General features: G+C 41.6%; 1 protein-coding gene across 2 annotated transcripts in view; it reads right to left on the bottom strand.

Moving 5' to 3' along the window:
• Positions 1 to 11,715, bottom strand: part of PDE6G (phosphodiesterase 6G) — a 29,766-nt gene extending 18,051 nt beyond the window's left edge. Inside the window, exon 1 of one of the 2 annotated variants that reach the window (XM_083148779.1) lies at positions 11,483 to 11,715. The gene's annotated coding sequence lies outside the window, so the exon portion shown is untranslated. Of the gene's footprint in view, positions 1 to 5,411; positions 5,475 to 11,482 lie in introns of those variants that run through there. The other variant, XM_083148780.1, reaches the window with a different exon arrangement.
• Positions 11,716 to 17,844: the final 6,129 nt, after the last annotated feature.

The following is a 17,844-nucleotide window of genomic DNA, read 5'->3' as shown; positions in this document are numbered from 1 at the left end:
GGTTTACAGCGCCGTCCATTTCCCAGCATCCCATGTGAACATTACCCGGTGCATGCTCTGTTTTAAATTGAAGACGCAGAAGACCGGCAAGCGTTGTGGAGCATAAGAAGGTTGGAGACACAGCTAACATCCATTATCATGTATTCCCATAACGGATGCCGATGTCCGGGCCTGCTTCATCATGATAGCATGGTGAAGCGGGTCTGGGCAGTTATGGATCGAAAAGACAATATTGATACATCTACCCCTCAGTCACACACAGAGGTGTAGCTAGGCGACATGGTGCCTGGAGCAAGGGTATGTTTCAGCACCCCAATCCTAAATTAGTGACAGTGTCGGTTCTTGACCTTTGTGAGATCAGGGTAAGAGTTTCCTTTGGTGCCCCCATGTCTAAAACAGTGCATGGCGAAGGGAAAGATAGGGGCATGGCTACATGGGAAAGGGACACTGAATAGTACCAATTCACAATATATCCATTATTCATATTACAAAACACAGTAATACCCCTTGTATGTTACACAAAGTAGAGCCCTTTTACATTTTATGCCACACAGGAGAGCTGTTTATAAACATTTATGCCACACAATAGATTATATATACACATTAACCACAGTAGAGCTCCATATGCACTTTATGCACACAGTAGAGCAACTTATACACATTAACCAACAATACACGTTAGCCATGGTAGAACCACTTATACATCTTATGCCACAGTAGAGCCATTTATACATCTTACGCCACAGTAGAGCCTCTTAGACACACTACACCACAGTAGAGCCCCAGACAGAGGTACTGAAATACCATTAAAAAAAAAAGAGTGCTCTTTGTGGCACTATACTTCACATCGCAAATTCCAGGTCGCATTTGCATGTGACCTAGCAGCTCACACGCTGCATGTTGAGGCTAGAGGATATATTTATTAACTATTAGTTAGTATAATTTAGAAGTGGAGATGTTGCCCACAGCAATCAATCAGATTCTACTCATCATTTATTTAGCACCTTCTAGAAGATAGTAGCTAAAATGTATACCTATGGAAACAATAGAGTGTGTGTGTTAGTCTGTGGTGCTACAGTGGGGACAAACAGATGGAGCCTCTCACATTCACTGCCTGCGCTCTCCAGAACGTCCCCGCTGGCGGAGAGGGACTTCATCAGACTGTGACGCGAGAGCGCCTCACATGCACGTGCGTCCCAGTCACTCGGCGGCTTGGTGGCTTGACCCTGCCCATCTCCGCTTCAGGGAGATAGGCAGGGTTAGGGGGGTGTGGGGAGGTGACGGGGACCGGCTATGGTTCCGGTGGAAGCGGCAGATGGCGGCGGGGAGCTCCGTCAGAAGGGGGCACGCGAGCGTCTAGCGTGTGCCCCCTTTCGACGGCTGGCAGGGGCTGGGAAATGCTACCGGGTGAGTTTATTATCACTTTGGGCGGGGGGAGGGGGGGGGGAGTGGAGACTAATGCTAGACACCACCTAGTTTTATCCCCCCATACATCTAGTGGTATATTTATAAGTGCAGGTCACCAGGGTCCATGTCTCCATCCTAATATGGCCCAGCCATCCAATTCTAGAGGCAATAAATGTCTCTGTGGCAATAAATCCCAGGTAATCCGGAAATATGTTATGCAGCAAAGATTTCCACTTAAAATGCAGGGATATGCAGCAGGAGCGCACTATGGAATGTCAGAAAGCCTATCTGACTGCAGCCGCATCCCATGCAATGCCTGATAAAAATAATAATAATAATAATCAATCAATCAGTAGATAAAGGACTCTGAGCAGTACCTAGAATCTCCCTTAACTCATCTGGTGGTCAAGCTTTTAGCCAGGCAGCTCAGACTCTATGAAACTCAATCCCCCCCACAGTTCAAGAGGCCCTCACTCTAGATTGCTTCAAAAACAAGACTTCCTTTTCTGAGCTTAATTGTTTTTATACTGTATTATGCTCATTCTACCTGTTTAGTGCCTTGAGTCCTATTGGACAAGTGACCTAATTCAGCAAGGCTCACTAAGCAGCGGTCATTTGCTGCTGAGCGAGCCCTAAGATGTCGCTTGGCCAGACGCACGCCCCCCTGCCGCCGAATCCCCTCAGTACCATGCTCAGCACACAGTGCTGACACATTGCTGTGTGCTTTATACACTCCTCTGGAGTCCCACATCAGTGGCAGTATTGCTAAACAAATCAAAAAAATGCTGGGAAAACGGCTGCGGCGACATTTTCCAGGAGTCCTATGCATAAACATTGGACTCCGGTACAGCGCTAGGATCTCCTAGTAACTGGGCTACTCAGAGTCCCAATGCCATGCAGGTTAAAGAGAAGGGGGCACAAATTGAGACTGCACATGATTATTATTATTATTGCTTATTTATATGGCGCCACAAAGGTTCCACAGCGCCTAAAAAATACACAAATGAGCAAAAGCAGATAACAAATTATAGTACAGGACAATTTAGGACAAGTACATGGTAAATATGGATGTTTGCATCAGGGGACAGGACACTGAAACAATCATCAGGGTGGCAGAGGTTTATATATTCAAAGAAAGGCACATGAGGACAGAGGGCCCTGCTCGTGAGAGCTTACATTCTAAAGGGGAGGGTTAGAGAGACAGGGTGACACAGAAGGGGAAGAAGTGAGCATAAACAGAAGGATAGGATGAGAGATGGTCAGGTTTTATGCAGGAGGGTTGGAAGAGGTAAGCTTTAAGTCTAAAAAATCTCTGGGTCATCCAAGAGTAGATTTCACAGAGACAGTTGGAGATATGAGTGAGGATAGAGGGAGAGAGAGCAGGAAAGGAGCGGTAGATTTCAGTATTATCAGCATAGAGTGGAAGTCGAGTGAGCAAATGAGCTCACCCAGAGAGGACATGTAGAGAAAGAGAAGAGGACCAAGAAGAAAGTGTTGGGACACCTACAATCAATAGAAGTGCAGGAGAGGTGGAGGCATGAGAGGTACAGCTGGGCATTTTCAAAACTGACAGTGCAATTCAAGAGTTAACAGTGATATTCAAAGTTTTAGCAGATGTAGAAATGGTGATATCACAGCTGAATAGCCAGATTAAGCAGCCAGGAGTAGTATGTTGTGTGTATGAAGTGAGCTCACATGGGCGTCTTCCTCTCTTAAGACACCTCCTGATAGGTAAAGACTTTATATACAAAACAAACCTGGTCATTAGTCTGACAAGAAAACACCCATTTATGTACCCTGAGCATTATAAGCATAATAATAATAATAATAATTTGGTAGACAGTACAGATTTCTCGCTATGATACAAGTTAAAGAGATAACGGAGGATGGTTTTCTGGACATTTTTAATAGAAATAGAAATGTAATGTCTTTAGGCGCTGGCAGTGGTCCACAATATACAGAATGTATACCAGCAGCCACTACGAGAGAAGTATGCCAGCCTCCAAACAAGAAATAAAAACATAAACATGATACATAAAAATAAATAGTAATAGAATTTTTTGTTTGGGAGGCACACTTATCGGTGCCTCCCAAACTATTTTACATGGTACAAATTGATAAAAGTATGTAAATAAAATAAACAGAATATGTGTAATAGGTATATTCTTTGTATTATTTTAAACAAAATGACAGGGGAAGCACTGCCTCCCCTAACTGTACATTCCTGGAGAAAACATTGGTCTTATGTAAAGATGCCCACGGAAATACACAACTTGTATATATATTACTGCACACAAAAAAATTATCAACAAATCTATAGAGAACAATGTTAGAATTATGATCATTCAGGATTAATATGTTGAACCAATATATGAAATTAGTCACGGAAATGTCTATGTACTGTACATGCAGTTGATTGGCTATTTGCAAATGGGCATTATCAAAATGCATGCATTACACAATGTGCACTCACAAAGGTGCTGCTGCAATCGGGACATATGGTATCAGAAAGGTGGCGGGACAGTGATAGGCGTTCCTGGGCAGTGACTGGGAGGTGGCTAGCAGATCACTTAAAAATGGTTTGTTCAGTGCGTATATTAGGAGAGTATTAATGCAAGAAACTTTGTTCACAGCCACAAGCATAGGATGCGCCATGGTCAAAATCTGCACCTGCCATACAGCTGATACAATTTTTGATGGAATAAGTAATAGTGGTGGGAAAGAACGCATTAAAGGTATTATAACGTGCACAGGCCTTGCACATTTGGCCACAACACAGACGAACACAAGAAAAGGAGTTTGTATGCCAATTGCAAAAGTCATAGACAGGTGGCTGCCAATATACGCTGCTACATTTGCTTTTGCGTGTGACTCAGAATTGGGCACTATGTGCACCAAAACAGGGTGGGGAGCGGGTACTCAGGTCCACTCCCCCCCCCCACACACCTTTATAGGTTTTAGAGGTATATTTACCTTGACCCAGGTAATGAGCCCCTCCTCCCTCGCAACACCTACTTCACAGTGTTAACTTCGGAAAAATGGCACTCACAACGTAAGCAAAGACTCTGATACTGTGCTAGAGTCTTTGCTCTCTAGAAGAATGAGAAGTATATACCTGCCGCTAGGAGGACTAGGTCAAGTAAATCTTACTCAAATAGCTGCTCACCACAGGAGGGTGGGCCGGCCCTTATAAAAAAAGACAGGGGAAAATGAGCCCTAATAAAGTAAAAAATAGGTTAGTCTCCAATTGGAGACCAAAGTCGCTTACAGTAGTTTGCGTAGTGGGGATGGATCCCCCCCTAGAAAGAAGTCCTGGTAACGTGCAGTGTAGAATGTACGATCATAAGCAATCTCTTATTTTGCTAATACTAACATATTAAGTCTATCAGGTTTGCTTTGTTTGTGTACAAATTACTACATTAATTATTTTTTAAGATAACTTAAAATTTTATTTCTTACAGTAATTGAATGCAAGGAGGTTTCCAAGCAAACTCGTTTCTACAGTAACATGTGTTAGATCGCTTTGCACACTGTAACTTTTCATTTCTGCGTGTTCCACTTAGATTAGTCATCAACCGAAATCTGAAACATAACCAGGTAATAGTGGTGCTAAACATTTTAGTGTTTTTTTCCAAATCAGGAACAGCCTTAATCTGCATTAAGTAGCAGGCTAGAATATTCCTGGAAAGTTAATTAGTAAATAGAGAGACGACACATGAGCTGCATTTGGAATAATGAAAGTAGGCTAAACGAATGACAAATGACAGATTCATAGCCAGAGCTTTCAAAGCCAGTGATAATTTGACCATCATCTTTTTTCTGTGTGTGCAAGATGTTGTCTGTTGCTCTCAGTGCTGCCAAAGGGATATCTAAGCCCTGATGCTTTATTTGACTCCCCTTCATGCTGTAGATGCACCATCTGCAAAAAGCTGGTGTTGCAAGTATAGCCTGGGATGTGTGACTACACTGACAATAGAAAGTTGTTGGTTCATGGAGGCACTCACCTTTGCTCACAATATCATTTGCCTTGTGAAAAGATCTCTCTGCCCACCAAACCAACACTGCTGAGGATGCCTTGGCCGGGTGCCTTGTACCATCCCACTATTGCTCTTCTCAGAAGTCCTGAATGTTCTAAGACAGGGGACTTTAACATGCAGCCTTCCAGCTTTTTTTCCCTAAACCTCCAAGCATGTCCTACCACAGTCTTAGCATGTTCTAATAGCAAAAATATGTTTTGGTAGACCATAGTTAAGGCAGTACAGTCCCAAATGTATTGGACTGTTAGCCCTTTCTGCCACTTAGGTTTGGCATTTATGGCAGAGCTACAGTACAGTCATTTTTGCAAAAAAAAATTTTTGTTCAACCTAAACTATGGGTGCAGAGCTTGGTCCCACGAACCAACGTGCCACTAAGTCCCAAACTCTTCCTCTATTTGCCCGCTCTGCAGCATAAGTAGAGATTGCCCATAGATGGGTGAAAACACCAACGGGTTCTAGTAAATCATTTAGTATCATCAATGCTAAGCCCCAATGTCACCATAGATGGTAGGTAGTCCTTCCATGGCCAACACTATTGGCCAGGACAATTAGGTGTGGCTTGATTTCCAGCCGAATAATGTAGTAAATGTGAGACAAGTATGTAGATAAATATGAGATACTGTACCTGACACTATACTATAAAGATATTAGAGCTCACCATAGTACCACAAGGCTACCAGTCAGTTGTTATTGTACAGGGAACAGAATCCAAAATTCATTCTAATATCCATATTCACAATAGAAAGTACATCATCCATAATTTCCTTAATTCATAATGGTACAATAAACTCTTTACTTGTACCAGACATTTGTTTGTAAGAATGCCACTACCATTTCCTCATCTATCTAATTTCTACTGTCTATGTTCAATAAAGCAATTTGTTACAGTTCTATTTAATATCATCATTATAATAATTACTACTACCATTTCTAATTGATTTATTATTTATACAGAATTTTTCACCGTATTTATTTCTAAATTTATTGGCTCCTTTCCCAGACGCTGTGATCCAATCCATTTTTTTCTTTTTCCTTTTCACCTTTTGGTGGGGACAGCCAATCCCAAGATCACATGCAGCAGGGATAGCCAACTATACATATGGTCCACAATTATTGTCATTATCGTTAACTCATTATTTAAACCCCTTTGTATTTCACCTGTCATCAGTGTACTAGCGCCAGGAGAAGAAGAGCGTCCAATCTCTCGATTATTATACATCTGAGCATGCCACTCATCTCTATATTCAAACCATCAAACACAACAGAATGAGTTTACCATCATTGTAGGCTACACATTTTTTAAATACCTAATAGCATTCAGTGGAATGGTGGAGAAAAAGCTGAATCTGAAATGAGTTTTCTAAACGTGACAATTTTTCCAACAATTAAAAAAAATTGTCACTTTAATTGAATAGGTTGAATGTAAATTCAACTGAAAATCACTGAAACATGTTTTTTTTTCCAACTGATGTAAAAATCAGCACTAATTGAATACCCCCATAATCTGTACAACTAACCACTTCTCTCCACTTGTACGAAACAATCTCTGCTTTTCTCTAATCTGATATATAATGTAACATTACTTAGCACGTGTCACTTTTACTGGCTTTTTTTAATTACTTTTATGAGTTTCTGTAGCACAATATTTACATTCTAGCACTTAGCGAGACTTTCAGACTATTGTTACCTATGAGAATGACATAGCTCTACTGTATATCAAACCATTTGTTTCAAACCAATCTAACATCATATTTAAAATTGGTGATAATATATGAAATTGCTATTTGGCAACTATATAGCATCAGCTCTACTTCAGTTAAAATGTGAACATCCATATAGTGAATGCAGATAACGTTACTGGATTACCTGGACGTTCAGCTGAGGCAGCAAAATGGGTTCACCCCAAGCAGCTTATAGTGAGACAAATCCATGTCTCTTACAGATCTGCCTATGACAGAGGCACTTCATCGACAGTCCCATGTACCTGCTTAATATGCAATCATCTCATAGAGCGTCATAGGTCCCATTCTAATACTGTATACAAAACAAATAGACTCGAAATTCTGTTGCGCAATCAAAAGTGCTGCTGGTCTCCTCAACCAGTGTTATCAAACTGGTTAAAAACTACCATATATCACAGACAAAATTTTGGGAGTACAGCGCTCTACTGGGGATATAATAGACAATTGGAATATATTGATATATTACCAACTTGGGATCCTAGATACTATCCGTTCCTTTGTTACTTCATACGGTTCACATGAAAAAAATAGAAAAATATACAACATGTGTAATAGTCCACAAATACATATAGTCCAATAAATATATAGGGGACTCTTGGAGCTAGATGGATACAGTGGATTCCTCTATGTCCCTTGTGTGGTGGTAGGCTGGGGGGCTTTCTTTTTACAGGATCACCTCGTGTCAGGATATATGAATCGCTTACACTCTGCTTACATAAAAAGGTTTCGAACCCCGTATATAACGGTTTCTTTTTCTTTATGGTAATCAACAAACGGTGCTTACTTATAGCTTACATGGATCAGGGTGATGGAACTCTCATCAAGGTTTCTTTATGCAAAAGACATCTCCATTTTGAATAAAAAAACTTTTTCCATTTATGAAAAAGTTTTTTTTATTCAAAATGGAGTTGGAGATGTCTTTTGCATAAAGAAACCTTGATGATGATATCAATATATTCCAATTGTCTATTATATCCCCATTCTAATACTGTTTTGATGCATTCTACCAGTAGTTCCCAACTTCGGTCCTCAAGTATCACCAAAAGTTTGCAATTTCGACATCATCTGTGGATCTTTAAAATGTGACAGTTGGTGATACACAGTGTGACTTGGAAAAGCTGAACTGTTAGGGGTACTTGAGGACCGAGGTTGGGTACAACTGCATTAGACCAACATACATCATGTTGAAATGAGAATGTCAATATGTTCATAATGCCAGCATTCAGCATGTCAGCACATATGAAATGTGGTTCTAAGGTAAATCTATTCATAACCCTAATGTCGACACTATGTCGTTATCAATATATTTCACCTTTTAACATTTTAACCATGTTGACATTCTGCCTACTGTGGGAGAAATGGGTCTCCATAATATGTATTGGACTGTTACAATAAATAACCCACACATATGTTTTCTATTTCTAACAGGCAAGTCTCCAAAATAAAAATGGATGTTAATTAGTCTATATGGCGGCTCCTCTGCACTTTTACTCTTTCATGCCTGAGGCCACTAACCCTAATTCTTCTTCATTTTTAGCAATTGATTATTATTTATAGTTATATTAGGTTTAAGCAGAGTTTTGCTTTAATAAGGAATCATCATTCATGACTTTATTGTATTTGTCTTAAATCTTTAGAAACTACTTCCCACAGTTCCTCTGTTCTTGACCGTTTCCTGCCATATGATATGAATGTCTAGTAACAAAGGCATACGGTGAAAAGTAAATATGTGACTGTGCCTTGCAATTACTTTCAGCTACTGTAGCCACCAACATGGATGAAAACATTGTTCAGAGACTACACATAGGTGATAGTGAGTCGTGCCGAAAGCAGTACGTGGAGGTAAGCCACTAACAAGGAGCAGAAAGTGATGCAAGCAATACAGTTTGTAACCAATAATGGGGAGGGGGGGGGGGTTTATTAATTTGATGGGGATTATGCGTGCAAGATAACTTACTAGTTTCTACTTACAGCAAGTAGGGTGTGGTTCAGTAGGCAGGGTTAGCTTTACTATTAGGCAGATTTAGGCAGCTGCCTAGGGCACTGGGACCAGGGGGGTGCTACCAACTCTGCCTATCACAAAATTAAGGATGTCTATGAGCAGCAAGTCATCCTTATTGTACTTAATGTAGGTGGCGGCTCCACACTTTCAATTGAGGGTCTGAAAAGAGGGTGTTGGTGGCAGTGTGGGGTTGGCTGGGGGCAGTGGATGAAAGTTTTGCCTAGGGTTATAAAAAACCTTTTCATCCGGCCCTGCCAGTAGGTTGTCAATGTCTAGGTTGTCGCCTATAGGTCATCATGCACAAGGTCAACTCTGGAAGAGGGTTGACACAAGCAAAAATTTGACACGGAAAAGGTTGGCATTATTTAAAAAAAAAAATGTATGTTAAAGTCGGTACCTGAGCATGTGGACCGCAAATAGTGTACCACTCACTAGCCATGTCTCAGGCCAGGTGTCTTACTGTACTTGGCACTCTTTAACATTCCCAATAAAAGTCCACATGGATGGTAAAGTAAAAAAAGTTCAAAATATGAAAAAAAAATTATCCCAAACTCAGGTTGATCTTTTCAAGTATCAACCAAAACCAAGTTGACCTTTAGCTTGTGTTGACCATATGATTCATATATATGTCAACCATATGGTGCTGACCTATTGTAAATCTAGACATTGCCTATCAACCATCCAGATACCCAGCCAGTAACCATAAATAAACAGTGCCATTCTATTTGCAAATGCTTAAATAGTTTATATGGTCACAGCTGTTTTCCTTTAATATCGAAATATGTTCTTTACTGAATCTATGACTACCTATGACTAATAGTCAGTGTTCTCAGAGCAAACCACAGCACATTGATAGAAATACTGCATACTGTATATTGGTCCTAATTCAGACCTGATTGCAGTACAAATTTGTTTGCAAAATGGTCAAAATCATGCGGCACCGCAGGTGGGGAGATGTAACATGTGCAGAGAGTTAGATTTAAGCAAGTTATTTTGTTTCTGTGTATGGTAAAAACTGGATAATTTATTTTTACACTGCAATTTAGTTTTCAGTTTGAACACACCCCACCCAAATCTAACTCTCTCTGCACATGTTACATCTGCCCCACCTGCAGTGCATATGGTTTTGTCCATTTTGAGAACACATTTGTTATGCGATCAAGTCTGAATTAGGCCCATAGCAACCAATCAGATTGTATCATCTTCTAGGAGGTGCTTAATAAATAAGAAATATAAGGTGAAATTTAATAGGATGAGAGATTCAGAAAGTAAGAGATTTGGTAAGCAATCTCCAGTTTTTTAAAAGTGGCAATCATTTACACTGCAAAATCAAACTGGTATTGCAGTGTAAATGATTGCCGATTTAAAAAAACCCTGGAGATTTCTTACCAAATCTCTCACTTTCTGAATCTCTCATCCTATTACATTTCACCCATAATCTGATTGTTTAATATGGGCAACATCCCATTTTAATAAATGTATCCCCTATCTAAACAATGCTTTGTTGTGTTGTTTTGTTTTTGTGGTGAGACTAGAAGGCTACTAAAACTGGATATTTATTTCTATTAGAAAACTATTTAGCAGAAAACAAATGAAACTACAACAAAGGATTAGAACGTGACCTGGAAGACTGTACAGTCTATGTAAAAATTAGATTTGATAAAAAAAAACAAAATAATGCCTAATCCTTCCCATTACATACCTTTATATGTATCAGGGCAATGAAAATGGTGTGAGAATGTGGTAAATTTGCATTCAATATACTATATAAATGTATTGGTAACTGCATGTGGTCTCTCTAATCACCATAGGAATCTTTTTATTCTGTTCTGTTCATTAATTTAGTTTGTGAATGCCACAGAATCCTAGTTTGTATTTCCTTCTTTGCAACGTTTTATAAGGCAAATAAGTCTTTAATAAACCTAGACGATGGTCAACATGGGAAAACTGGTTACATATACTATAATATCAACTAACTGCTATAATGCTCATATTCTCACCCAAATTTTTTCAGTCAAAATCGATTGTTTTGTTTCAGACATAACTATATACAGTATGTGGGCTCCTGTGTGACCAATCAAAATTGTCTGACTGGGAAAAGACCGCCATGGATCCATTTGACCTCACGCGTAGTTGGGCAAAGTAAAAACAGATTTATTGCTCTGGCCAAGTGACAGGAACAGCGCAAGTAGGATAGGGTACAGTATGCACTATTTGCCATCAAAGTTGATACAAAGCTACAGTTAAATGATAAGATACAATTTAGAATTTGGAAGCCTGGAATCATCACTTACCCTATGTAATCAGCTGTCACATATCCAGCCACAGAGATGCCTGGTGCTCAGTGCTCACCCCCTTCATGGGCTCTCCTCTGGGACTCAACTGATCCGCACCCCCTCTCAGGCTTCGGATTTATTAGGCTCAGAGGTAATAGGATTACATTACTCTATCTCACATTGTAATCTGATATTCCATCTGGGGACATGGATAGTGCAGCATTGCGACTAGGTATGACCCTTTCCTGTGATGTACAAGTTACCATACCTGGAAGTGTTTAATATTTTCTTACAATAACAGTAGTTTAAAGGAGAATCACAAATTCATTGATCGTTGATAGATCAGTCTGTATCTTTAAAAGTAATATGGCCATTGTTGCAATTAAATTAGGATCTCCTTCTCAGGCTATCTGTACTTTATCATTACCATTTACTTATACAGCACCACAGCTAAGAGGACCCTGTTACAGAGGAAAATACGCATTTCACGCAGATTAAAATTCATCCAGCCTGGGGCGTAACTCCCAGAGGCAATTGAGGCTTCAGCCTCCGGGCTACAAGCCTGAGGGGGCACCTGCATGTAAAGCAGCACCTCACAGCAGATTTCAATTGTGACCACTTAATTGGCTCTACACCAGGAGCCCTGCTAACATACAAAAGGGGACAGGATGGCTCCTGTCTGGTACCTCTCAGCCTGCGCTGCAGCAAGTGATGGTGCTGGACTCTTTAGATGATATGCACAAGTGTAGACACACAGCTTATTTGGGTTGGGGGCACCAAACTCCAACTTGCCTTTGGGCACCCGAGATGAACTTATACCCCTGGATCCAGCCAGACAGCAATGGGAACAACAACGTAATGTGTAAATTTAGTCATTTAGTTTGTTACTTTGGTTTAATGCCCCTTCAAAAGTTAGTAATCTTCCAGGTGCTATAACAGGCCCCAGTATAAACATCTAATTTTGTTAGACCATCCATGTATGACTAAATTGCAAAGTACCTGAAGCCAAAATAAAGGATTGCCATGTGGTGGCTTACTGATGCTAAACAAATACAGGATGGTGGCATTACCTATAACAACAACAACAAAAATAGCACAAGCAATGTTTCTACACTGCAGCTAGCTTTTGTTTCTTATGCTGGGTACACACTACACAATGTGTCTGTACTCAGTGACACCATAGCTGGGGTGGGGTGGGGGGTTTGCATCTACACTTGGGCTGACCAGTCGAGAGGGTTAATGTTTTTGGTCAGGGCCGACCAGTCAGGGGGTTAATGCTTTGGCCAGGGGAACTTGTATAAAAAGTTTCCCCCATCTGGGGCATTACCCTGATGGCTGTTTGGGCCCAGTGCTGGTTGTCAAACTATGGGGAACCCCTATATTTTGGGAACCAGGACTGGCCCATGAGCCTGGTGCTGGTTTTAGAAATATGGTGTAACCCCAATGTTTTGTCCCCCTGAATTTCTAAAACCAGGACCGGTTCAATGAGCCCAACGCTGGATGTAGCTTGGGGGGGAAGATGCCATCACAAAGGGCTGCTCTTAATGTTACTATTCGCATATGTAAGTACATATGCGATTACAAGCAGCATGTACTGCAAGAAGTTGGTACATCCCTCCCTTTGCCTTTAAACTGGTATACTTATTAATTACACATGTTCTGTGGCTGGCTGGCTTCATACCTGCATTTCACCTGGTTTTCAGTAGCTAGAGAACCTGTGTAGTCTATTAGTGACCATGTTTAAAAGGATAGGGTGGTAAGCCTACTTATGTGTAAGTAGAAGTATTTTATATTAAATTTGGTAGAACACAGGCAACCTATGTAGGCCTGACAAAGAAGAGCAGCAGAATAATAATGTTTTGGAAGGAAGATCAGCTTCGTACTTGTATTCAAAATAGGTTATAAGAAAGAAAGTATTTTTGGGGCAAGGTGAGTAAAAAAGACTGTTCCAGTAATCAATCTGGGAGTCCATAAATGTTTGTAGTGTATTGACTAATGAATCTTTGAATAATGTAGAGTTCAGGCTAGCATTGTGCTGTTTAGTGCTGCGCCCCACATTTTTTTTTTTAAACTGGGATATACAATCGACCCTTAATTAGGCACCTCACTGACCTCTGGACAAAATCCAACATTGAAAGGTGAGAAGAACCATCATTGGAAACGGTAGTTCTTCTACTACCTTGTTTACTATCTGGGGAGAGAGACAGTAGGCTGGGAATTATTTAATTGCAACAGAACAAGTAAATGTGAAAGGCTGTGATTGTATTTCATGAAAATGATGAAAACTATAGGGGATTGTCTATAAAAAAATTGCATACTATATACAGGGTTAGCAAAAAATAAGTTACCCACTTAAGAGGGTTTTGACGTGTTCTACTGCTCCGAGTGAGACAAAGTGTAAACTACAGATAATTCAAATACAGGTTTAGTATCCCTTATCCAAAATGCTCGGGACCAGAAGAATTTTGGATAACGGATTATTCCGTATTTTTGGAATATTTTATATTTGAAAGAAGTATCTTAAGCTATCTTGCATTTATGTTGTACAAACACATCAAATACACACAAATATATTTTATTTGTGCATAAAACAATGTTTTAAAAAATGAAACTAAGTTTGTGTACAATCTCAGACACTGTATATGAATGCCAAGCAATCATGTCCTTGCAGATATTTAGTGCCAGTTACATGTTATTACCCCAGTAGTGTCAGTTACAGATGTACCCAATAGGTTTTTAGCAAAAAATTAAAAATACATTTTGGAATAATTTTGATGGTACTCTTTACCTAGAACGGCGCCAGCGATTGAAATCGCGGTCGTCGGGGGTAAAAATCGCGGTCATCGCGGGTAAATCGGGATGGCCGCGATGACCGCGATCACCGCGATTTTCCCATAGGGAACAATGTTAAAACGGCAGATTGACCGCGATTTTACTGTTAAATGGCTCAATGGACCCGATTTGGGGCCAAATAGGGCAAATTAACCCTTAAATGTCCCCCCCAATTTTTAACGCCACCCCACGATCCACGCGAACCCGAAGCGTGGCGAGCGCAGCGAGCCCACGAGGGGCGGCGGTACGCGTCCTCCGACCTTTTCATGCCCTACTATCCACTAGGGCGTGGAGTGAGAATATAATAGTGTGGCGAGCGCAGCGAGCCACCGAGCCCGAAGCGTGGCGAGCGCAGCGAGCCCCGCGAGGGGACGCGGATACCTTCACAGGTAGACGCGTCCCCTCGCGGGCTTCACAGGTGTCCGCCTCGCCACGGACACCTGTGAAGCCCGCCAGGGGACGCGCATAACTGTGAAGGTATCCGCGTCCCCTCGCGGGGCTCGCTGCGCTCGCCACGCTTCGGGCTCGGTGGCTCGCTGCGCTCGCCACACTATTATATTCTCACACCACGCCCTAGTGGATAGTAGGGCATGAAAAGGTCGGAGGACGCGTACCGCCGCCCCTCACGGGCTCGCTGCGCTCGTCACGCTTCGGGTTGGCATGGATCGTGGGGTGGCGTTAAAAATTTGGGGGGACATTTAAGGGTTAATGGGCTCTGTGGCCCATTTAACATTGATTCCTATGGCCAAATCGGGTGGATTGAGCCATTTAACAGTAAAATCGGGTCCATCGCGGCTTTTAACATTGATTCCTATGGGAAATCGTGAGCATCGCGTCGCGGGCATCGCGGGTACATTTATGGCCGGCCGCGACGCGACTGACACGATTTCCATGTTTAACATTGGTTTCAATGGGAAATCGCGGGCATCGTGTCGCGGCCATACATAAATGTACCCGCGATGCCCGCGACGGGCGCCCTTCTAGGTAAAGAGTACCATTTTGATAACATATATTTGGATAAGGGATACTCAACCTGTAATGCACTAGTCATTTGTTAAATAAAAATGTATATTTCATAATATTGCCAAAAGGTGGCGCTATAGCACATAGTTTTAATGTCCAATAACCTGCACATAAATGTTTAATACGAGCAAAAAGGGGAGGTACACCATCATGCATGGAAGTAAAGATGAACGCGTTCGGTTTTACTTGGATCTCAAAGCGGGATCTTATTGGCTATCCAAAACAAGTGACAGCCAATCGGAAAACCCCAAACTTGTGAAATAGAAGGCACTCAAATGCCCTCTGAAGTGGATAACTTATTTTTCACTAAGGGCAGTATTCAATGTGAAATATCGCCGTGTGCAGCGAATCCTGTTTAGGATTCGCTGCACACTCGCTGTGTTCCGGAGGGCTGGCTGCCACTCGCTCTCCCTGTATTCAATGTCGGAGGGCCAAGTTGCCCCTCGCGGCTAATCTTAACCCCTGCAGCGGACGAGCGTTTGCGGCAGGGAGCCATGGGACGGTGGCAGGCAGGGAGATGGAAGTCTCCCTGCCTGCCCCAGAACGTATGTGGAGCCAGGCAGCACAGGCTGCCCCCCGGGAGAGCCAACAGGGGACCGGGTATTTACTGTACCCGATCGTGCATATGTAATGATCGGGTGCAGTGAATATATGAATATCTAATGAGCGGCTCGGCTCCCGGCCCCCTGCTGGCTGATCTGTGTAAAAAAAAAATATATGCATATATATTTATTTTAAATTAAAATATATATTAAGCTATAAGCACATGAATAAAAATAAATATAATAAATAATAATAAATAATAAAATAATAATAAAAATAGCATGCCCTTTCACAGAATAAAATTCCTGATTTTTTGACACCAAAAATAAAACAAAAAACCTTTTATTTAAAAAGTTCACATTCCACTTCTCCATGAAAAGATGGAGAATTGCTACACGGAGAGACACGGTGAAAATCACTCAGAAAGACGGCGAGAAGTGCACATTGAATAGGGTTGCTCGCTTTTTGAGAGCAAAAGTCTCCGTCCAATGCGAGAAAAGCACAAACTCGCCATAAAACACGGCAAATTTTGCTCATTGAATACTGCCCTAAGACTATATTAATAAAGTCATAATTCATATTTCCACATATAATGCAAATCAATCTAAAATATTCCTCAGCTTGTTCCTAGTGATAATGAGAGAATGTTAGTAATTAAGAGTTCTCAGTTCATGGGAGATGGTAATTTCCACTGTCCTCACTGCTGGAGGAATGTCCCAAAAGATCTTACTGATGCATGCTCTTTCTGGCTGGTCCTCACTAGAGTCACGGTGGGTATAAAGTGCCAGTGTGCAAATCCCGTGGTAATCTGTACGGTCTCAATAATTCCCAGCATGGTTCAGCGAGGTCAAGATATTGGTCCAAGCTCAGATATAAGTGCAGCCAGTGGGTGTTGGTAACTTGGATGCATTTTGCTGCAGCTTTTTCAAAGGTGATCATCTGTGTTCTCTAGCCTGATTATTATATATATATATATATATATATATATATATATATATATATATATATATATATATATATATACAAATCCAATAACTGCCGGCACTCTATGGTTGATGCAAACAGCTTGCTCACGGTGCCAGAACGAAATGATAAATAAATTCCAACTTCCCAAAGGAAAGAATGACGGCACTCAAGAGACGTGTAAATGAAAAAATTATATTCCGTCAAGGTGCCTAAACCATACAGAGATGCACGTTAAACTTATCAACCGGTTATATATGACCCCGGACCGCCTACATACTTTTTGGCCAACCTGCTCGAATAGTTGCTGGAGACGGTGCGGAGGCACAGGCACCATATTCCACATCTTCTGGTCCTGCCCCACAATTCTCCAGTACTGGACAGACGTATTTAACCTAATATCCTCAGTACTTAAAATGAAGGTTGACCCGACCCCTCCCTTGCTTTATTTCACATCTACCCCCAAGATGTTCCCACAGAGAAGAAACTGGTCCTAGGTCACATACTTATCGCAGCCCGAGCCAATCTGGCCCAGCAGTGGAAACAGCCCTCCCCCCCCTCCCTCCTACCAGTAATCTTGAAGACCAATTTCCACTTAAATATAGAAACAAACTTCACCCCATACTCGTCCTTGACTTCCTCCCCCCACATCCGCTGGCTCTCATGGCATGCCTATGTAACGGAGGGAGAGGGTGCCAAGTTCTTTCCTTCACCCCCTGCATCAGACCACAGCCAGTTTAGCCTGGTCGAACCTCCAGAGGACTGATGTGCTCGGGGGTATACGCCCCTGACCCCCACCAAGGGAACCCCCTGGTTTGGAAAGGTCTAGTTAAGTTATTTGTTTGATAGCCTGTATACTCCCTCATCTGGGAACCTTCTTTGATTGTTATTCCTATTTGACTGTTACATTTTGCAGTGTTCGCTCTGCGTAGCGAAGAAGTATATTTAATGTGAACCCTGCCCCCCCTGAACTCCCCCCCCCCCAAATGTCCCCCCCTTCTCTTTTCTGTACCCCATGT

The sequence above is a fragment of the Crinia signifera genome, chromosome 6 (genome assembly GCF_055691185.1).
Source record: "Crinia signifera chromosome 6, ASM5569118v1, whole genome shotgun sequence".
Classification (NCBI taxonomy): Eukaryota; Metazoa; Chordata; class Amphibia; order Anura; family Myobatrachidae; genus Crinia; species Crinia signifera.
Note: the sequence above shows the minus strand (reverse complement) of the source record. Positions and strands in the feature narration are given on the sequence as shown.